Source organism: Cavia porcellus, unplaced genomic scaffold (genome assembly GCF_034190915.1).
Source record: "Cavia porcellus strain 051 isolate PalLab524CR breed Dunkin Hartley unplaced genomic scaffold, mCavPor4.1 scaffold_13, whole genome shotgun sequence".
Taxonomy (NCBI): Eukaryota; Metazoa; Chordata; class Mammalia; order Rodentia; family Caviidae; genus Cavia; species Cavia porcellus.
This window is the reverse complement of record NW_026947496.1, coordinates 49,496,118-49,515,274: the sequence shown is the minus strand read 5'-3', so window position 1 is coordinate 49,515,274 and position 19,157 is coordinate 49,496,118. Positions and strand designations below refer to the sequence as shown.

The window sequence follows — 19,157 nt, the reverse complement described above, 5'->3', positions numbered from 1 at the left end:
TTATTCCAAGAAAGTGTACCTGTTTACATTTGATCTTGTGCTTGCTTTTCACACAGCCTCACAAACAAGGTGTTTTTATTTCTTTAACCATATACCACCAGTTTAATACATAAGAATTACGTTGGATTCCTTTAATCTGCACTTCTTTGGATGGTGAGACTGAAAGCTGTTTTGGAGTTATTCACAGACGTTTCCTTTTTGACTTCCTGTTTAAAATTTGATTCTCAGGCTGATGAAATATTTTGGTGTCTAAACTGAGGACTCCTAACTTGAGCACAAATCCATATGTTTGGGACTAGAGCTGTTGTGTTTCTGAGAGACCTTAGGGATAAATAGAAAGCTACCCTTCCAGGAAGCATGGTGTACGTTTTGACGCTGAATCAGGATATGTTTTATGTATTCTTTAACCTGTCTTCGTTCAAGAGCGGGGAGTGGTGCATGGTTTGTGGCATTCAGATTGCTTACAAACTCTGCAGAGTCAGCCGAGCCTGCCTGCGCCCCATCCACCCTGTCTGTGGCCCATGAGCCTGGTACCTACAGCTGGTAGGAATCAGAACAGATTAGCGTGGCTGAGAACCCTTCAGGAACAGCTTCCAGCAAATGGAAATTATTTTAAAACAAATTGATGTGGTTTTTCTGTCAAACCTATTTGGAACATAAACAAGGTTGGACTGTAAGCTGCTTCCTTTCTACACACAAGCGTGTGTTTAGAATGTGGCTTTCAGCAAAGTAAACATGGTTTCGAAAGTGAGTTGTCATTGTGTGTGTCTGATTTGAAAAGTAAAAGCGCCTGAAGTAGTATTCTTGCAGGTGGTTCTAGCTTGGTGTTCATCTTCACACAGAGGCATGAAGATGAACTACTTCCTGTAAAGATTTTAAAAGTGAGGAGACATTTGGTGTTGAAAGGATATGGGGAAAAAATAATGGGTCGCTTTGTGAGGTGAGATAACTTTTCATTTTGCCCCTTTGCCATGTGGGACTATCCAAAACATCTTGTGAAATACTTAATTCTGTATGTGCATGTAGTACACATATCCTCCTGCCTGTGTATCTTTGAATTCTCTGCCAGGTTCAAGGTGGTTCCTTCATTGCAGGGACAATGTCGGCTTTATTAAATTGGCCACAGCCTCTCTAGAAGGAGAAACAATGCCTTTAATGTTCTGATTATGTATTAATGAACAACCAGGCCAAGGGGCACTTGCCAAAAAAGCTACAAAGTGAGAAAGCCACCAATATCAGAGTGAACTTTGTACTCTGAATGTGTGAATGATGTTGGGTGAAAGGAGTTTATTGCACAAGGGGAGCAACTGGAATTTCTTTGATGTTGGATAGCATTCTGGCCCCAATAGATTCTGGGACCTCCCAATTAACTACATCTTTGCTGGCCAAGGCAGTGCAGTGGTGTGGTCCCTAAAGTGTAGAAAGATTTGCTTTTGACAATCAAGAAGTACCCTACTTATGCAGGGGGAGCTGTTGGCTATTTATTTCCGTTTTCAATCAACTACAGTACATTTTAATATAATACAGAAACATACAGCTAAACAGCTCCACCTCCCTGCTTTCCCTCAGGAAGGTCTTTTCCATAAATAGCATGCTGTTACTCAAAATCTGCCTGCCCCAACCACAGAAAGGGGTTAGATCCTAATCTTAATCTAACTAATTTATTTTCTCCCTGTTATGGTGACATTTCTTCCTGCCTCTGGCTTGTTCTTAGTTTTTGAATGGCTGGCTATTGGGAACCCTGCTTTCCACAGCCTTATTAAATAATTACTCAAAAGAAGAAGAAAAATGCTCTTTCAAAGTTCTGAGAATTTGTTTTCGGTGGGAGGATAAACTCCAGCTAAGGGATTCATGTTTCATAGATTCAAAGGCAGAAGAGTTTGGTAGTGAGTGTAGTACCATTTAGGAAGCAGAAAAGTGGGTGATTGGATAGGGGAGTTTTAATGGTAGTATCACTTTTTTTTTTTAAACTTCCCTAACTGTAGATAATTGTACTTTCCTATCTTCTGGCACTTAGAAGAAAAGGTTGTTTCTGCATGTTTGTAATTGAGAGATAGCTAGGAAACATTTTCAATTTGGAATTTTGAGAGCCTCCTAAGGTAGCAAGAGGTTTTTTCTTTGTTTTTTAATAATAACTTTTTTGAGGTATATCAGCTACCATCAGCCTTTTATGTGATGAAATTCTAAGTTTTTAGTGTGTTCAAAGATAAACAACTATCATCACTCTTTCCAGAACATTTTTATCATCATACAACAAAATCCTGTGCCCATTAGTGGTTCCCACTTTTTGCTCCTGCCTCCTCCAAGTCCTTGGCAGTACCTGCGTTCTGTGTTTGTGAATTTGCCAATTGTGGAATTTCACTTAACAGGAACACACAGGGCATTACTTTTTGTGGCCAGCTTCTTTCACTTAGTGTGATGTTTTCAGGGTTCCTCCAAGTGTAGCATATTTCAGTCCTTTGTTCCTTTTTATGTCTGCATAATATTTAGTTGTTCGGATGTACCACATTTTGTTCATTTATCAGTTGGTGGATACTTAGGTTGTTTCTACTTCTTGACTGCTAAGAATAATACTGTTGTAAATCATTTGGGTATAAGTTTTTGCAGGACTGTGTATTTTCAATTCTCTTGGGTGTATACCTAACGGTGAAATTGCTAAGTCATATAAGGTAGCTCTTTTAACTTTTTGAGGTGCTGCTAGACTATTTCCTAAAGCAGGTATGTACACCATTTTGCACATTGACCAGAATTTTATGAAAGTTCCAGTTTTTCCCAATTTTGCCAATCTTACATGTCTTTTATTTTAGCTGTTTTGGTGGGTCTGAAGCGGTTTGGACTTGCATTTCCCTAATTAGGAATGACCCTGAGCATCTTTTCCTGTGCTTATTATTTGTCTACTCATGTTCTTTGCCTGTGTTTTAGTTGGGTTATTTGGCTTTCTTTTTCAGTTGTGGGCAGAGAGCACTTTAAAAAAAAAACAAAACAAAAAAACAGTATAATTTCAGCGAGATATTTCCCGGGTTGGGATGATGTTCTGACTCTGTCAGGTGAGAAGAGTTGTTTTTAAGGCTTTGAGCTCTTCAGGCAGACATATAAGGGGCAATACAGATATTCTTTGACATATGATGGGGGTTCTATCCTGACAACCTATCAAAAGTTGAAAGTGCCTTTAATACACCTAACCTAGTGGTGTTGTCACATAACAGTGCAGGATGGAGTGTTGGTCATGCCTTTTCGTGTGTGATTGACAGAGAGCTAGGCTTGCTGCCTCTGCCTAGTAGTGAGAAAGAAAGGAGAGGCAGAGGAGGGAGGGAGGAGGAGAAATGATCCATCGTTAGCTGGGGAAATCATCCCGAATCACAATTCCAAATACGGGTTTTACTGAATGTTGAACTATCATAAAGTCAAAAAAACACTAAGTTGGTAACTGTCTGTAAGCTGACCCCTTGTTATCCCCAGAGAAACAGTAAATGTGGCAGAGAGGAGCAGTGGTTATTCTTATAGTGAATCTAGACTCCAGACTTTTGTTTCTTTTTTTTGAAAGGCATAAATTAGGCACAGATTTCAGACTATAGGGAAGTTTATCGCAGAGTTTGCCACTAAGACAATGGGAAAATTTAATCTCTGTGACTCAAGGAAATTTGCTGTGCATATGCATTTATCTCTGGATCTGAACCTTTTTTTTCTGCATTTCCCCTGCTCCGGGGCAAGCCTGACTTTGCCATCTGAGCTTTGCAGCCATAAATTAGACAGAAATGCAAGTACTGAGGCTGTCCAAATACAGGCAGGGTAATTGCTTTGGACAGGTTTACAATAGGGAGGTGTGAAGTGCTCTGTGGAGACCGGAACCTGGGGGAGGGACAGTGTATTGAACTTGAGCAGCTGCAGGGTGGTGGGCTGACACAACTAATTGGAAACTATGGCTGTGGTGGCTTTTAATGGGAAAAGAAGTCGAGACCTTGTGAGTTTCTTTTAAAGTAAGAAACCAGAAGGAAAGTGGCTCACTGAATTACTTAGGGAGGTTAGTACTGAAATCTCTGTAAGCATTTAGAAACTCAGGCCTGGATCTAGATGATTATACAACTCTGGTTTTTGCCTTTAATTTCCTACTCCTTAGTCCCATTTTAGAATTGAGTGGACACAAGATCCTGGGATGGAGGTGATAAGCTTGCAAGAAGGCACTTTGCATTTACATGCCAGGTAACTTGAAAGAATGTTGAAAGCCACATCCATGGAGACCCATTGAATGAGAGGCTTTCTGGTCAGTGCTTTCTGAAGGCAAGTGCCATAATAACTGCTTGGTCACAACTTGGTCAGTCTTCCAGGCAGTCAGTAGGCATTTTTAAACTCCTAGATAGATCCTGGTGCCAGAATTTGTGGTATCATGGAGTGGGAAGCTACATTTTAAAAGCTCAGCTGCAAGTCTTTGTGATTTTTAGGTCCTTGTACTTCCCTGCCTTCTGCCTTCTTCTGTGATCAGGTTTTGTTTTGTTTCATTTTGTTTGCTTTTTAGAGACAGGGTCTCAATATGTAGCTCACTGTGGCCTTGAACTATATTTAGCCCAGGGTATCTTGAACTCCTGGTGCTCCTCCTACCTCAACCTCCAGAGACCTAGGATTACAGGGGTGCACCACCATGCCTCTCTTTAGGGGGTTTTAGGAATGAACGGAGGCCCACATAGGACTGGGTTGTTTCTTCAGCAGCCAAACTACTCCCCATTGCAAGGCTTGCTTGTGCCTGCTCCTTGATGTGTCTCAAATCCCCAACTCCACACCACCAGTTAACCTCTTCTTAGAGCCATCCCAGGGTACCTAGAGAGGACAGTGGCTGCTGTCTTGTGCTAGGATGTCTTCCAGAAAACCTCCTGCTTCCTGGCTTAGTCACGGCTGTCCCCTTGGGATTGTGAACTCCTTGAAGGCAGAGCTTCCCTGACTGATGTGTGACCCTAGAGCCCAGCCCCACTCCCAGCACACATCAGGTGCTTAATAATTAGGCCTTCATTCATTTCCAATCCTACTGTGTGTGACCCATGGCTTTGCTGCTGCTGTGTTATCCAAAACACTTTTTCCTCTTGTCTGAAATACTTGCCTGCATGCACCTGTTGAGGTAACCTCAAGCTGGCTGTTCTACAGATCTGTTCTTTTGGGTTAGCTGTTATTTTCTGCCCTAATAGGGTGAACTGGCTTCTTTCTCAGAACCACCTGTACTCACTGAAATTAATTGTTTATTAAAAACAAAAACCGAGATCCAGACTCATTTCCATTTCCACTGTAACAACTTCCAGAATGTCTTTTTAAAGGCATGATATAAAAAGTGTGGAGGTAGTGGAGGTGATAGGATCTTCCTTGAGGTGTGTGGTGGTTAATGTGTAACCTCTTTAAACAAGGCTCAAGTGAACCTTTATGAGGCCTTGCTATTGTAATTCAGAAACCCATGCTGTGTTCAGCAGTTTAGTCCACAGCTGCCCTAATCTTAATTTCCTTTGGTTGAAACAACTGATAATTCTCCTATGCTGCAGGAGGTAGAGACACAGACAATGGTTGGAGAAGGCATAGGTTTCTGGCTCTGGCTATAACATTTTCTTAAAAAATGAGAGAGAATGAAGTTAAGTAAGATCAAGAAAGAGAAATAGAGAAAGCAAGGTCTCATGGGGAGAGGGAGCTGGAGTGGGTTTCTTCCTTATGTAATGAGACAGTATGGACTGAGGTCTAGGCTGTTCACCTTTTGGATGCTGCCGTATCTATTACTCCATGGTTTTCTAATGGGAAAGCATGATCACCGTAATGTTTTAGCAAAGTAGTATTATTTTGTGCTATACTTTTATACCACCGTGAGTATCTGCGTGTTCTATCTGAGAGAAAAATGTGAAAGTCTGGATACTGTGGAACTCAGAGGTAAAATAAAGGATGTTGTGGTGTGTTTGGCTCTACAAGTAACATTCTCAAGTGCTGCCTGCTCCTCATGGCAACAGAAGCCATCACTTAAACAAACCAGCTGTTAAATAAGAGCAAGAACAGGAGTGTTTGCACAAACAACCTTTAAAGTTTTGATCCTTGATGAAAGTTAGTTGGTTTGTGAATTATTAACTTCAGTGTAAATGAGGAAATATTGGGTGCTTAAATGTCATGTATATTTTTATATAAGAAAAAAATCAACCACACCTTCACCTGCTGCCATTTTGGGCTCTTTGCCTGCTGTCACTCAGCAGGTAGAGAAGATAGGAGTATGGCCCCTTGCGGGCCACATGTGCTTCATAGTAGTAGCTTGTTGTTTGCTGTCATATTTTGCATGGAAGGAAATGATAGGGGTGTTTTGCAGTCTGCTAGAATGTAGGATGTCAGTATCAGGCTGCATTGAGTATTCAGAATCCTATGGTGGGATTTGGGAGGAAGAATCTATCCTAGTTGGGAAAGATTGTGTGTGTGGGATACGAATAGGTTTAGTGAGTCATAAAAAGTTGTTCTGTGAAATCTGTGTAATGTCACTTTCCTGGCAACTTTGCAAGAGAGATTGAGGGACATTCTTCAATTGCCCACCAGAGAGAGTGCCATCCTTCTCTAGTTCTTTGATTTCCACAGCAGTGTGTCTCCTTGGAAGAATCCATCAGAACTAACTTACAGGAGCTCTGTGTTGTCACCTCTGTTGAGGACTTTGAGTCGTAGGAAGATGAGAAAACTATTTGTGAACCTGGGTATTGCACAGCTGTTTTTAAAAGTTCAGTAGAACTTCTCAAAGTTGATATTAACAGTCTAGTTATTTCTTTTGACTTTTATCTGTGAAGGAGAATTGTGATTAGCCGTTTTTAGGGGTGAGGTTGTGAGACAGTCACTGGTGGAGGGGGCTAAAGAGAAGGTGTGGTGGAAGTAGTTTAGGAAAGTGGCAGCTGGCCAAACAGCGCTAATAAGTAGCACGGGTCTTCCCGAGAGCTTCTTGTGTGTTTGGGTGTTGGTAGCTGAAATAATTTCTGCCATGTGCGTAAGTCACACATAGAAATGCCTGTGTGTTTCTTGAGGTTCAGTTACTTTATTGTAGGGTCTAAGCTTTGCTCATTTCCAGTGCAGAAAACATGCATACCATGGGAAGGAAGAAAGCAGGTTCTTTGTCTCCTTTCCTTCCCTCTTTATTGTCATCAATTCCAATGCCATTTGATATTGACAGTTCTGAAATACATTGGATACATTATTCTCAAACTGCCAGGATTATTTCTAACACAGATTGTGGGTCCTATGACCAGCTGCTTGTATGGCAGTGGAAGAGAAGAAACCTAAGCTGTAAATGAATCTCTGTTTTGGGGCTTTATAGTGGCAAATTATGTGAATGAGTGAATTGAAAAGGTGCTGGTCTTATATCATCACGAATACCGAGGCCTTGAATAAATACTGACACCAGCAGTGTGAAAGGCCTGCCATTTGTCTCATGCCCCTAGGAATAAAAGATCTTTTCTTAGGCATTCATGACCTAATAAACCACCCTGACGAGTTGGTGCAGGTGCTTTCCGCACTAGTTCTCTGCATTTGAGAGTGGGTGGTTTTCTCTTTGTGCTTGTGCAAGCTTAAAACTAACCAAATCTGAACTTGCTTTGGCTTATTGATCACTGCTGAGTTTGTTGTAAGTAAATGTTGTTGCCAGCTCAGATTTGCTGATTCACACTTGTGTGACCTTGTGGACAGACAGGCCTGGTATTGGAGCACATTTTATTTACTTTGATTGGATTCTGATCTGAGTATGGGAGTGAGGAGAAAGAAAAGCTAGCTTGCAGAGCCTTAGCTGGGATACCTATTGTGGATAGTGCCTACACCTCGGTACCCTGTGTTTCAGGCATAAAACAGATACCCTGTCACTGAAGAGGACTCATGACGGTAATCTTGCTAATGGGAAGTGTGCAGCATCAGCCTCCTCTGTTCTTCCAAGGTTGCCTGCTGACTGTTGGAGGAGTCTTGTTAGAGCCACTTGATATAGGGCAAGCTGAGCAGAGACTTTAACAAACTTGGATTTGATCACAGTATCTTTGACAAAGTGAATGGCAGAAATGGAGAATTTGGGTTCATTACATTGCAAGTTTTAGGCAGGGAAGTCCTAACCGTTCACAGAGCCGCTATCTCAGTATCACTGACCTCACTGATTTTGGGGTTCAGTATGACTTTATTTCTTGCTCATATGTGAAGATAACCTGTGAATTGAGTAATTTATGTCTCTCCCTAGTGCACAGAAAGGATATAGAGTTTCTAGAAATACACATGGATTGCTTAAATTTGTGTCTATAAGTGAATCTCCAAGAAGAGTACCTTACGGGTTTTTTTTCCCATTGTTTTAGGTTTTTTTTTTTTGTTGTTTTGTTTTGGTACTAGGAATGACCTCACACTTGCCAGGCAGGTGCTTATGCTGCTGTGCTAAACCCCCAGTCCCTATTATTGTTTTTTTTTTCAGGTTTTTTTTTTTTTTGTTTTTGCCCTTATGGTTGTTTTTTGATGGAACTTCTAATCACTTATAAGGGCTGATCTAAAAATAAGATTGATGTTAAATTAATTTATTACACTAAAAGACACATTGCTGTCCCCTCAAAATACTATTCTGTACTTTGAACACATTTATTCCATGGTTCTTGCCACTTTCTGAAGCAATTCTGAAAGTCTTCTTTCATTAATGTCTTTAAAATGTGTAATCAAAATTATGGTAACACTACTGAGTACAATCCTATGAAAAGGTAGTTTGTAAAAACATTACAGTATATCCTTGTGTTGGTTACTTTTTTCATTGTTGATGGAAAATACCTGACACCCAGAGTTAAAGAGGGAGAGGTTTATTTGGCTTATAGTTCATAGAGATTTCAGTCCACAATTGGCTGGCACCAAGGTAGGGTGGCATATGGCAAAGGGGCAGCAGTTCATGGTGACCAGAAGGTAGCAAAGCAAGCAAGGGATGACCACAGCTCTTTCTAGCCTTCATATCTAAACTAGGTTTCTTAGGGCCAGTAGTACTTGAGCCTAGCATTGCACTATAAATCAATCCAGCATCACACCCAGACCCAGCCACTTCTGAAAATGCTCACCTATGACCCTAGGGACGCTTTTTTTGGTGGGGGTGGGGGGCTGACATCATAATACAAGTCATAACAGTTCTCATCATCTTTATTCACCAAATCTGGTCTCATGTGACTTCTGGCTCTCCCTCAACGTCAAAATGAGCATGAAAGGTAAACATTTTGAATTGATTCAGGACATTAGGGCAGCCACAATAGTGCAACTAAAGGCACTCATGAAAGAGGACTTCCCAGATCGCCTCAGAAAGCTGCAAGTAGGATGGGGATAAAGCACTTGAGGCAAGGGGGTAGTATTTTGAGGGAGAGTAACAGCAGTGCATGTTTATTGTAATTAAAAATAAAAAATAAACATTCACCATGGTTTTTTATTGCATCATGTATGCTGTGATTTGCTCTAAAAATCAGATTCAAGTCCTATAGATACAGTATTATTTGGCTAAGGTGTAGTTTAGCAAGTAGAATTTGCCGCAGGGGCTTTCTCTTTTAAAAGTGAATGATCTAGTACAGTAGGGAAGAATAGATATGAACCATGTAGAAAAAGCAAAGCATCTTTTTTAGAGGATTTGGTAAATGAGTAAGAAAACAAAAGGAACAAAAGTATATTGTTTCACAGCCAGCTTTTTATTTGACCTAGTGAAATTTAATGTATTTAAGGATGGAAGTCGCACAGATCATCTGATTTTTTGTACTTGTAATTTCATTGAAAAAGAAATTCCATATTAATGGCAGTTTGTATAACATACTCTGCTGTTGTAGAACCTTAATTTCATATCTTCTCAGACATTTCAGGAACCAGAAGTAGAGAAATTGCACTGCCTTGTACCTCTGAAATACAGAAAACGATGTAGTAGACCAATCTTTTTAAGTTGAGGGTGTTTGCATGTGTTACTGTTGTAAAAAGAAACAGTTTGCTTTTTAGCTTCAACCAATCATTTCATAACACACATTTAAAAAGCCCCATGCAAAAATGAGAAAAATGAGATTCCACCTTGATAAGCTAGCTAATAAACTTAGTGACTTAACTGTTGGCCAGGTGGCTGACCTTTTTAAAATTCTGCATTTTCTTTACTTAGCTGAATATACTTTTGTATGTCTCAGATGTGTTTTTGAAAAATTGTGGGTAAATTCAGGTGATTTAGTACTAGGTTTCTGCTGTCTGGATTTTAATTTTAAGTTTTGAGATAACCAGGTAAGGAAGGTATGTTAAACATAGAAAATGAAGGGACCTTGGCACTTAATCCATGTGCAGCAGACAGCATCATGACAAATGCAAATACACATGACTTTTTATATTCATTTTATAGGTTCTAGATGCTTGGGCTTTGCACAGGCACTGATAGACACCATAGACATTAGTGAAAAGTAACTGTGATTCCAGTTGAAAAGTAAGGACATGAGTAAGTAATAGAAACTAATAGCAACTGCAGAGCATCCCCTTGGAAAATTGGGCTTCCTGGCAGAGCTTTCCTTATGAGCAGCTGCAGCCTGGGAAGATCGTTACACCCACTTAGGTCATTTGTGGTCTGGGTTCCCCCCTCCCCCGCTTTTTATGGAGTGGGGGAAGAAAGAAATGCTGAACATTAAGGTAAGCTGATGTTTGTACAAATGTGTTTGTTTAAATCAAACCACTTCCATATCCTTCTTCCTCCATTTAGGGGAGGAAGAAATAGGAAAATTCTTACGTATTTTCCCTTTGTAACTCAGAAATATTTACCTAAATTCTAGCTACTCTAAAAGCAAGAAGAACAAAACCCCTAATCATTATAGGTCCAGACATGAGTTTTATTTTTTATCTTTTGGCATACCTTTGTAACACAAGGTTTATGTACTAATTTTTCACCGAATGGATGTAAGACATAAATTGTCAGAATTGAGGATTATAAAGTCATGAAATGCCCTGATCTAATTTCCAGGTGCTAGAAAACTCCTGAGCAACATGGTTTAGAATGGAATATAATGTCTGAGATGGAGAGAAGAGGGTTTTGGTTTGTTAGTTTTGATGTTATAATCTACCTCTATTGTGCTCAGAGGAAATAATGCATTATTAGAGGTTTCATTCCTGAAGAATCAAAAGTCACTTGTATAGCATTTCCTTATCCCTTTATCTTAGTGAAATCCTTGGCTGCACCTTTTGCCAGAAAGACAGGATTGGAATTTGGCCACCCTGTTTCTGTGATCAGTAATTTTTTTTTTTTTTTTTTTTTTTTTTTTTTTTTGGTGGTACTGGGAGTTGAATCAGGATCTTCACACTGTGCTATGTCCTCAGCCTTTTCACTTTTAAAAGATTTCTAGTCAGGGTTTTGCTCAGGCTGGCTTGAATTTGGGATCGTCCTGTGTCAAGTCTTTCAGAAGTACTGCCATACCCAGCTACTTGTGATCAGAACTTTTCGTGTTGTGTTAACATATGTATTATCCTCTTTGAAGTGACATTCCTCACAGAATTCTTAAGCATAGACACACTGTACGAAACCACTTAGTGTTGAGAATAATCTGTTGTGTTGGAAAAAGAAATTGATCACTGAATCACATACGGGTGTTAGTTGTGCCACAGTTTGCACAGTTAATTCTGATGTGTGTCACATGGAATCAAAGATGTGTTTATAGGAATTGTTCTTGTCTTTCTTATGTACACTCAAAAGTTAATGAATTTTAAAGCTGTGTCACATTTTCATTTTAGCAGTGGTGGTACTTTTATTACTAGTTTCCCATGGTACAACAATGGAAAACAAATCGCTCGAAAGTACTCATTTGTAGGCTTACAAGGGAAAGATTAATGTTATAGGAATGGAAATGGTAATCCGTGGCAAGTTGGACTTTTCAAAACTCTGAAAAGAACCTAGGATTCCAAATTTATCCACTGAATTAATATGTCTGTTTTTAAGCTTCAATCATCCCTCACTTCCTCTTACTTTTGCCAGATTTGTTTTCACTACTTCTAAGGCTGAAGTCTGTTTCTTGCCTCAGATAATTGTTTTTACTTAGAAGAATTCTCTTCCATCCTTTAACAGGGAGAATCTCTAGCCTCTGAGCACTGGCCAGAGATGAGCAAAAGGCAACAGGAAATACTGCAGCTTCTTGCCACAGGGCTAACCCATCCACAAACCTTCCTTGGGGTCAGGATAGATGCCTAACTGGTCACAGTGATGTAGTTTGTGCCTCTGGCTTGCCAAACGACTTTGGGGGCAGGGAGTGCTTGACTGTGAAGCACCTCCAGCCAGAATGGTAAGGCAAGTGGTAAAAAGGGAGTGGCTATTGCACAAGTAATGAGTTGGGAAAGTTTTATAGGACATAAGGACTCTGAAAGGATGAGTTTTTGTTTCTCTTATGGAGTCCTGTGTGACAAGGCTGTTGACTCCTCCTCTGCCCTCCCCATTTTCCGGTCTCTGCAAAGCAAAACCATGGTCATGGTGATGTTCTGTTGGTGGCAGGTTTGTGGGTGGGTCAGGCCTGTGGCAAGAAGCTGCAATAATTCCTGTTGTCTTTTGCTTATGAAGTATCTATCAGCTGCACAACTGAAGTTTCTGTTCTTAATCAAATTAATTAATCTTTGGAGGTTAATGATGCATACAGCATGTTAATGAGTGACTGTTACAGGAAGTTTCTGGGCTTTCCCCCAGTACCAACCTTCATGAAACAAGCTTAAATGATAGAACCCACATTGGACCTAATTACTTTGTTTCTCTTTGGCCAATTAAGATTTTGGTAAGAGAAACAATTGTGGAATATCCTGTTTTAAGGCATAGTGCAGAAAGCAAATGCTGACTGCCTATAGTGAGAAAACATTTTTGGCTTCTTGATTATTTAGGTTAAACTTTTAAGTTCGTGTACAACAAGATACTGTATTCCTACAGAAACTAGCTTGAATGGTCCTAATAGATGAACATTCATAAAGACTTGACACTCAGATTTGTTAAGGTTTTTATAATCCTTGACTCAACTGCCTGTCAGGTTGTAAGACTGGCAACATGGGGCAACTCTTCTTGACTTTGTCCTAAACTTGTTGTGTCTTGTCCCTTCCTTTCTGGGCAGTCTTGACTCTTTTTTAAACCTTTTGTTTAATTTCATAGGCTTCATTCCTTATTTTACTTTCCTGTTCATGTTTCCAAGGACTTTTCCTTAGAAAATATGCTTTTATTCTCTTCTTCCAGGCTTAATTTAGGTCTTATGTTTTTGGATAAACCTTTCTCATCACAACTGGTACTCTCTGCTTTGGATACCTTTTGGATTCAGTGTTATCTAAACTAGGGATGATCAAATAGGAGCCAAGTAGATAATACCAGTGAGTTAGACAGTGAGGAGTGCTGAAGTCTGTGTGCAGTGGAGTGCTTACTAAATGTAGCCCACTTTTGGTAACTAGTTCTTTGCAAACATTTCAATGAGAAATAAACAAGTTTCTTTGCAACCCAACTTTGGGCCAGAAACTACCCATCTGCAACTTCTGGCCTACCGTTGTCAGACCCTTGCCATATGAGAACCTTTCCATATGAGAACCTTTGGTCATAAGTCCTACCCGACCCATAAGTTATAAATTCCTTCAGGTCGTAGATCTTATCCAGCTTCTATGAGAATTTATATCACAATATACATTGTAGACAAATACTTATTTATCAGATTTGGCTTTTATTGGAAAGAGTTGTGCAGTTGTATCACACTAGTCACAGGACAGGGCAAAATGTATAAACTGCTAGAGAAGCATGTAGATGACCTCATGGAGGTTACTGAATTAGGCATGAGTGGCTGCTTTCACTTAATGTCCTAAGCATTAGAATTCAGAGACCTACACTGATTTGTTTGTTGGATTTAAGGAATAACTATAGGCAGTGACTTCCGGTCCATATATGGCTAGTGTGTATTATGTATTATTTCTTCTTTTGAGTTACACATAGGCCTCCTTCACTTAGAAAATGGTCTGTGTAACATTTAAAGAAATTGAAATAATTGTGACTCATTAAAAACTTTTGGAAACACAATTGACCAGTAGCTTACAAAATGAGCTGTCTATATTGGGTTGATAACTGAGTGATTTTTCATTTGGTTATTTACAGGATATGTTCCATGACCAAGTGTCAGTTTAGGGAACATGTAACTGCTTACTGTGTAGAACTTGCTCTTGAGCGATAATCCTTGGGTAAAGATACCCAGAGGGATGATTCTAGTTTGTTGTAATTTTGTCATTTTTTAATATAAGCTTTTAATATGTATTATTGGACTGTCCATTTGTGGCGTTGTTTAATGAGGACAAACCACATCACAACAACAAAAAAATAATAACATCTAATAATATAGGATTTTTTAAAAAATTCTCTTATTTGTATAAAACCTTATAAAATGGATCTACATGCTATTCCTTAAAGCTTTTAAGACAGAAACATCCATAAAAGCTTAGAGGATTACATGACCTTAACAGATCCTGTGTTCTTCATTCACACTCCTTGAAATCTTGAAAGAACCCGCCACCTTTTCCCAGCTTGGTCTAAGAAACTAGCAGTTCCTTTATTAATGTGAAGCAAGTAATGCAAGTTCTGAGGTTCTGAAGAGGAGATGACGAGCTTATGGTATCTTGAAAGCCAGGTTTTCCAAGCCACTCTGGGCACACATTGGTACTGAGAAGTTGAGTTCTGGGTTGCTGGTACCTCTTTTCCAGCTGCACCATTCATCTTGGCAAATATCTAAAAGGCGCAAACCACTATGATACTCAGTTCAGCAAGGGTTGAGTAATGGAACAGGCTTACCCTGGAAATCAAACTGAATAGGAGAACCTCATTCCTCAGGGAATTCTTGTTGCATATTTAGGATTAGTTCCTTCCATTAATTTTAGTGCTCTTCATACAGATTTTGCCTGCAAAGGCTGTAGTCTATGAGCAGTGCTTGCTTTTGGGGATGAATTGCTAGTGATTATGGTATCTAATGAAGTGGGGTTGTTTCCTCACCACAGCTTAGTCAAAAGTAAATGGGACTTTTTGTCCCTCAACTTCCAAGAAGTCAATGAATTATTGTTTACCAGCTTTGAAGAACATTTGCCAAGTTTGTAATATGTGGTTCAGGCTGTAAGCCAGGAAGGTGTTGGTCAGATTGTGTAAATACCAATTAAGCCAATGGAGTTACACTGTGAGGGCAGTTTTTATTAGGGATGTCTTCCTAGGGACTGGAGCTTTCAAAGGTCTTACTCCTAAAGGGATAGTTAAGAACTGTGTGTACTTAAAGGACTTGGGTTAATATCAGCGTATACCCCTCACCACATTTTTCCAACAAAGCTTTGAAGTTATTACAAAACTTGATATTTATTATTATTATTATTACCTTTGTTATTATATTCTCTGTGAGGAACCAAACCTAGGGCTTCATGCATGCTAGGTAGATTCTTTATCATTAGCTATACTCAAGGTCTCTGAGATTCAGTTTTAAAATACAAATCTCTCCTAAAGGTACCATTTGGCTTGAAGTATTTATTGATGTTCTCATGAATTAGAAGTATTTGTTAATTACCTCATGATTTAGAATCCAGCACAGTGATACAGTTGCTCTTTGTGAACCATACCATGTAGTCGATAGCCACAAGCCACATGTGTCTGTTGAACACAGGAAATAGTGTGGCCGAGAAACTGGACTTATAATTTTATATAATATGAATGAGCTTGAATACAAATAGCTACGTGGCTAATGGCTAGGTTTACATAATAGTGTGGAATTCTCATCTATTGAACGACTTAAGGTCTTCAGATTTTGTGGGCTTTGGGGCAGAGGTCTTCTCCAGAGAGATGCTTAAGTGAACAAATCATTGTTAGGCCTTGTTGGGTAGTTTGCTTTTCAGATGTGTCTGGATAAAACTTGAACTGTTCTCTGTAGAAGTGGCTGTTGAGTGTTCTGCAAATTATGGGCAGCATGGTCATCTTTCAGCAGATTAGCTGAAAGAATATCTATGGCTGGCTCGATTGTTTGAGGATCTGTGTGCCCTTTGTGCAAGAATAGGGAAAATTGGTGTTATGACAATAGCTGACAAAATGTTTAATGAAAGCTGAAATTGGCAGGAACTAGATTACCAAAGGTTTCTTTTCTTTCCAGCTCCTTGCTACTGAAAGGTGCAGAAATGCTTTTGACAGCATCTGTCCTGCTGACAGATGAATTGTTTTGACAGGAGAATCTGAAACCTTCAACTGAAGACCCATTCAGATGTCAGGCTTGGGAAGGGGTGATCATGTTCCTTGAAATAAGTGAGATGCTTTAGATGAGTGTGTGTGTTAGCTGCCACCTGGAAGAAAGACCTAACTGATTAACCCTTTGATGTTCTAAGAATCGGAGACAAGAACTTACACCCCTTTTTGCTGAGCACTTGGGCTAAGTTTATTTCCTTTAATTGTTCACATATAAGCAGTCAGTAAACACAATGGAAATAAAACCTTACTGTTTTTTAATTTATGAAAAACGTGGTATTATTCATAGTGGCTAAAGGTACAATCAGTCAACAGATGAATAAATATACAAAGTATAGCATGTAGGTACAAAGAAATGTTAACTTAGTTTTCAAAAGATGTAAAGTATAACACATGCAACAACCTGGGAGAATCTTGAAGGCATTGTGTTAAGTGAAATAAGCCAACACAGGACAAATATATTACCATTCCATATTTGTGAGGCACCTAGATAAGTTGGATTCATTGACAGAAGTAGAATGGTGATTGCCTGAGGTTGGGGGCATCAGAACTTGGGAGTTTGTGTTTGATGGTACAGTTTTGAATTCAGAATGTTGAGAAAGTTTCGGGTGTTGAGAAAGGTTTTTTTTTTTTTTTTTTTTTTTTTGGTGCCAGGGATCAAACTCACAACTGTGCACTTACCAGGCAGGTGCTTATGCAGATGAGCTAAATGCCAGGCCCTGAGAAAGTTTTTGATGTAGATGGTGGCAAAATAATCTGAATGTGTGTAAGTAATGGCACTGAATAGTATACTTAAACATTGTTAAAACAATAGCTTTTATGTTGTATACATTTTGCTGCAATATATTTTTAAAAATTATACTGGGAGTTATCTCCTTGAAGTAGGCCAATGAGGGAGTAACTGTGAGGATTTTGTTCTTTTAGTGTACTATGGAAAATATAGTAAATTATTTTCTTCATTTTCTGATAAAACATGTGAGGTTTGATAACTTGTTCTGGGTTTCAGTACCACTTCTCAAACTTAAAAGCTAGAGCATCTCCACAGAAACTATTCCAAGGATGTGATCCCACACTGTCTTCTCTCTGTTTTGCTCATAGGTTCCCTGAAGAGGTGTCCTTTCTAGTCAGTCTCCTAACAGTGTGTGTGTGTTGATAGGTGTCTTTTCTAGTTCACTGAAACTCAGAAATTCAGTCGCCTTTATGTCGACAAGAGGCTACATTTCCACTTAAAATGTCTTCATCTTTGTGGCTGGCATCAATATTAAGCCCTATGTTACTCAGCTTCTGAGTAATCCTACTACCCAGGAAAATCCTTTTTTCAAGTAGCCTGATCCAAAAAGCGGAATTTATACAGCATTTACTGAACTATAGATAAATGTGTCTGCTTTGTAAGAGAAAGACAAACCAGAAAGTATTGTGGCTTCAGAAGGTTTCATTTTAAGTTGCTGAGGAATATAGACAGTGGCAGAGGGTGGGGCCAGTGATTTCATTTCAGATGGTTCAGAACAGATGATCAGTTAATTGCGAAAGACCCAGTGAAGTCCAGTTCCACCCTGGCCAGTATGCAGCCAGAAACAAACCCATCACTCTATCACTTTGAATAAACAGCTTCAAGGGCCAGTGGCCCAGATTGGAATAAAAACTGGCTGTCCTCAAACCAGATGCAGCTGGCAGACAGATTTTGTTTGGTTCATCTGTTCATCTTGTGTTACCTTTTTGCTTTTTTTTTTTTTTTTTTTTTTTTTTAAAGAGTCGAAAAGGTTTCCCATGAGAATTCAAATATTGAGCCTCTCTGGAAGACTAAGGAGATTGTGTTGTCCTTGTTTCTGTAACCAAGGAGCAAGTGCTATTTTAGGTGGGCAGCAAGGCGTCCCTGGGTTAGCATCCTTCTACCCAGCTACATGATGTGCTTGACCTGCTAGCCTCTTGCTTTCAAGGATTTCTCTCATGTCATCTCTGGCTCAACCAGTCCCATTACCCATGATGATTCAAGTTACAGTCTCATAATTCACAGTTTCTTTGCCTCAGAAACAATACTGACCTTTTCCCCCTTTTATGATAATCAGTCAAAATAGAAAAAAACCTTAGTCTGGTTAGTCTTTTTTTCTGATGTTGGGGAATTCTTTCAACTTGTGAATTTTCTTTCCCAGGTCTAACATGTTAATTTCTACACACTCGTTAATAAATACCCCCAAGCACAGGCAAGCTCATACTTGACTTCAGTATGTGGTTTAAAAAATTACCACCTTCAGTTTTTATGGTAACTTAATCTCTAGACAAATTGCTTTTAATTCAGGCTGTGCCGCGAACACAGATGTGCCATTAGTTTCAAGTGCAGCTTGACTTTTATTTAGATGAATGTCTTTGAGTTCACTGTGAAATGGGTATCAGCTCTAGGTTAGTATTAATTGAAATCTCTAGAGAAAGTTTAAGAGATAGTTGCCACTTACATGATGCTTTAAGAGTTAGACTTTAAACTCACGATTAGTAGTACTGTTAATTGGCAGTCATGTCAATGGAATTAATAGCCAAGATGAAAAATGCTAACCTTTCTGGGATACACAGGACTAGGGTAGATTGGCAAGGAGCAAGACTATAGTACAAAAGTTGAGTCACCTTTGGATCACATCCTGCAACTTTTCTTCTTAAAAGATTAAGATGATCTTCGTTGAGGCTGTGATCAGAGAGGCTCAGATGATAGAACCCTGCCAGGCCTGCTCCTTATCAGCCTCTAGGGTCATGGCATAGCTGGGCACCATAAAGGTGAGAGAGGTGTCATTTTGAACAAATGAATCATGTCCTATCATCTTGAGGTTGAGTACATCAGGCCTTCTCTGCCTGTAGTTAACATAAATTTCTAACAATTGTCTCCCTTCTCTGTGTGACTGTCCTTCCCAATATTTGTTATTGATGGTAAGAACACATTGTTCATAAATACTCTTATGATTCTGAATCTTATAGTGTC

General features: G+C 39.3%; 1 protein-coding gene across 4 annotated transcripts in view; it reads left to right on the top strand.

The window, feature by feature from the left end:
• Positions 1 to 19,157, top strand: part of Lrig1 (leucine rich repeats and immunoglobulin like domains 1) — a 107,409-nt gene that overhangs the window by 19,125 nt on the left and 69,127 nt on the right. The gene's annotated exons all lie outside the window — the stretch shown is intronic.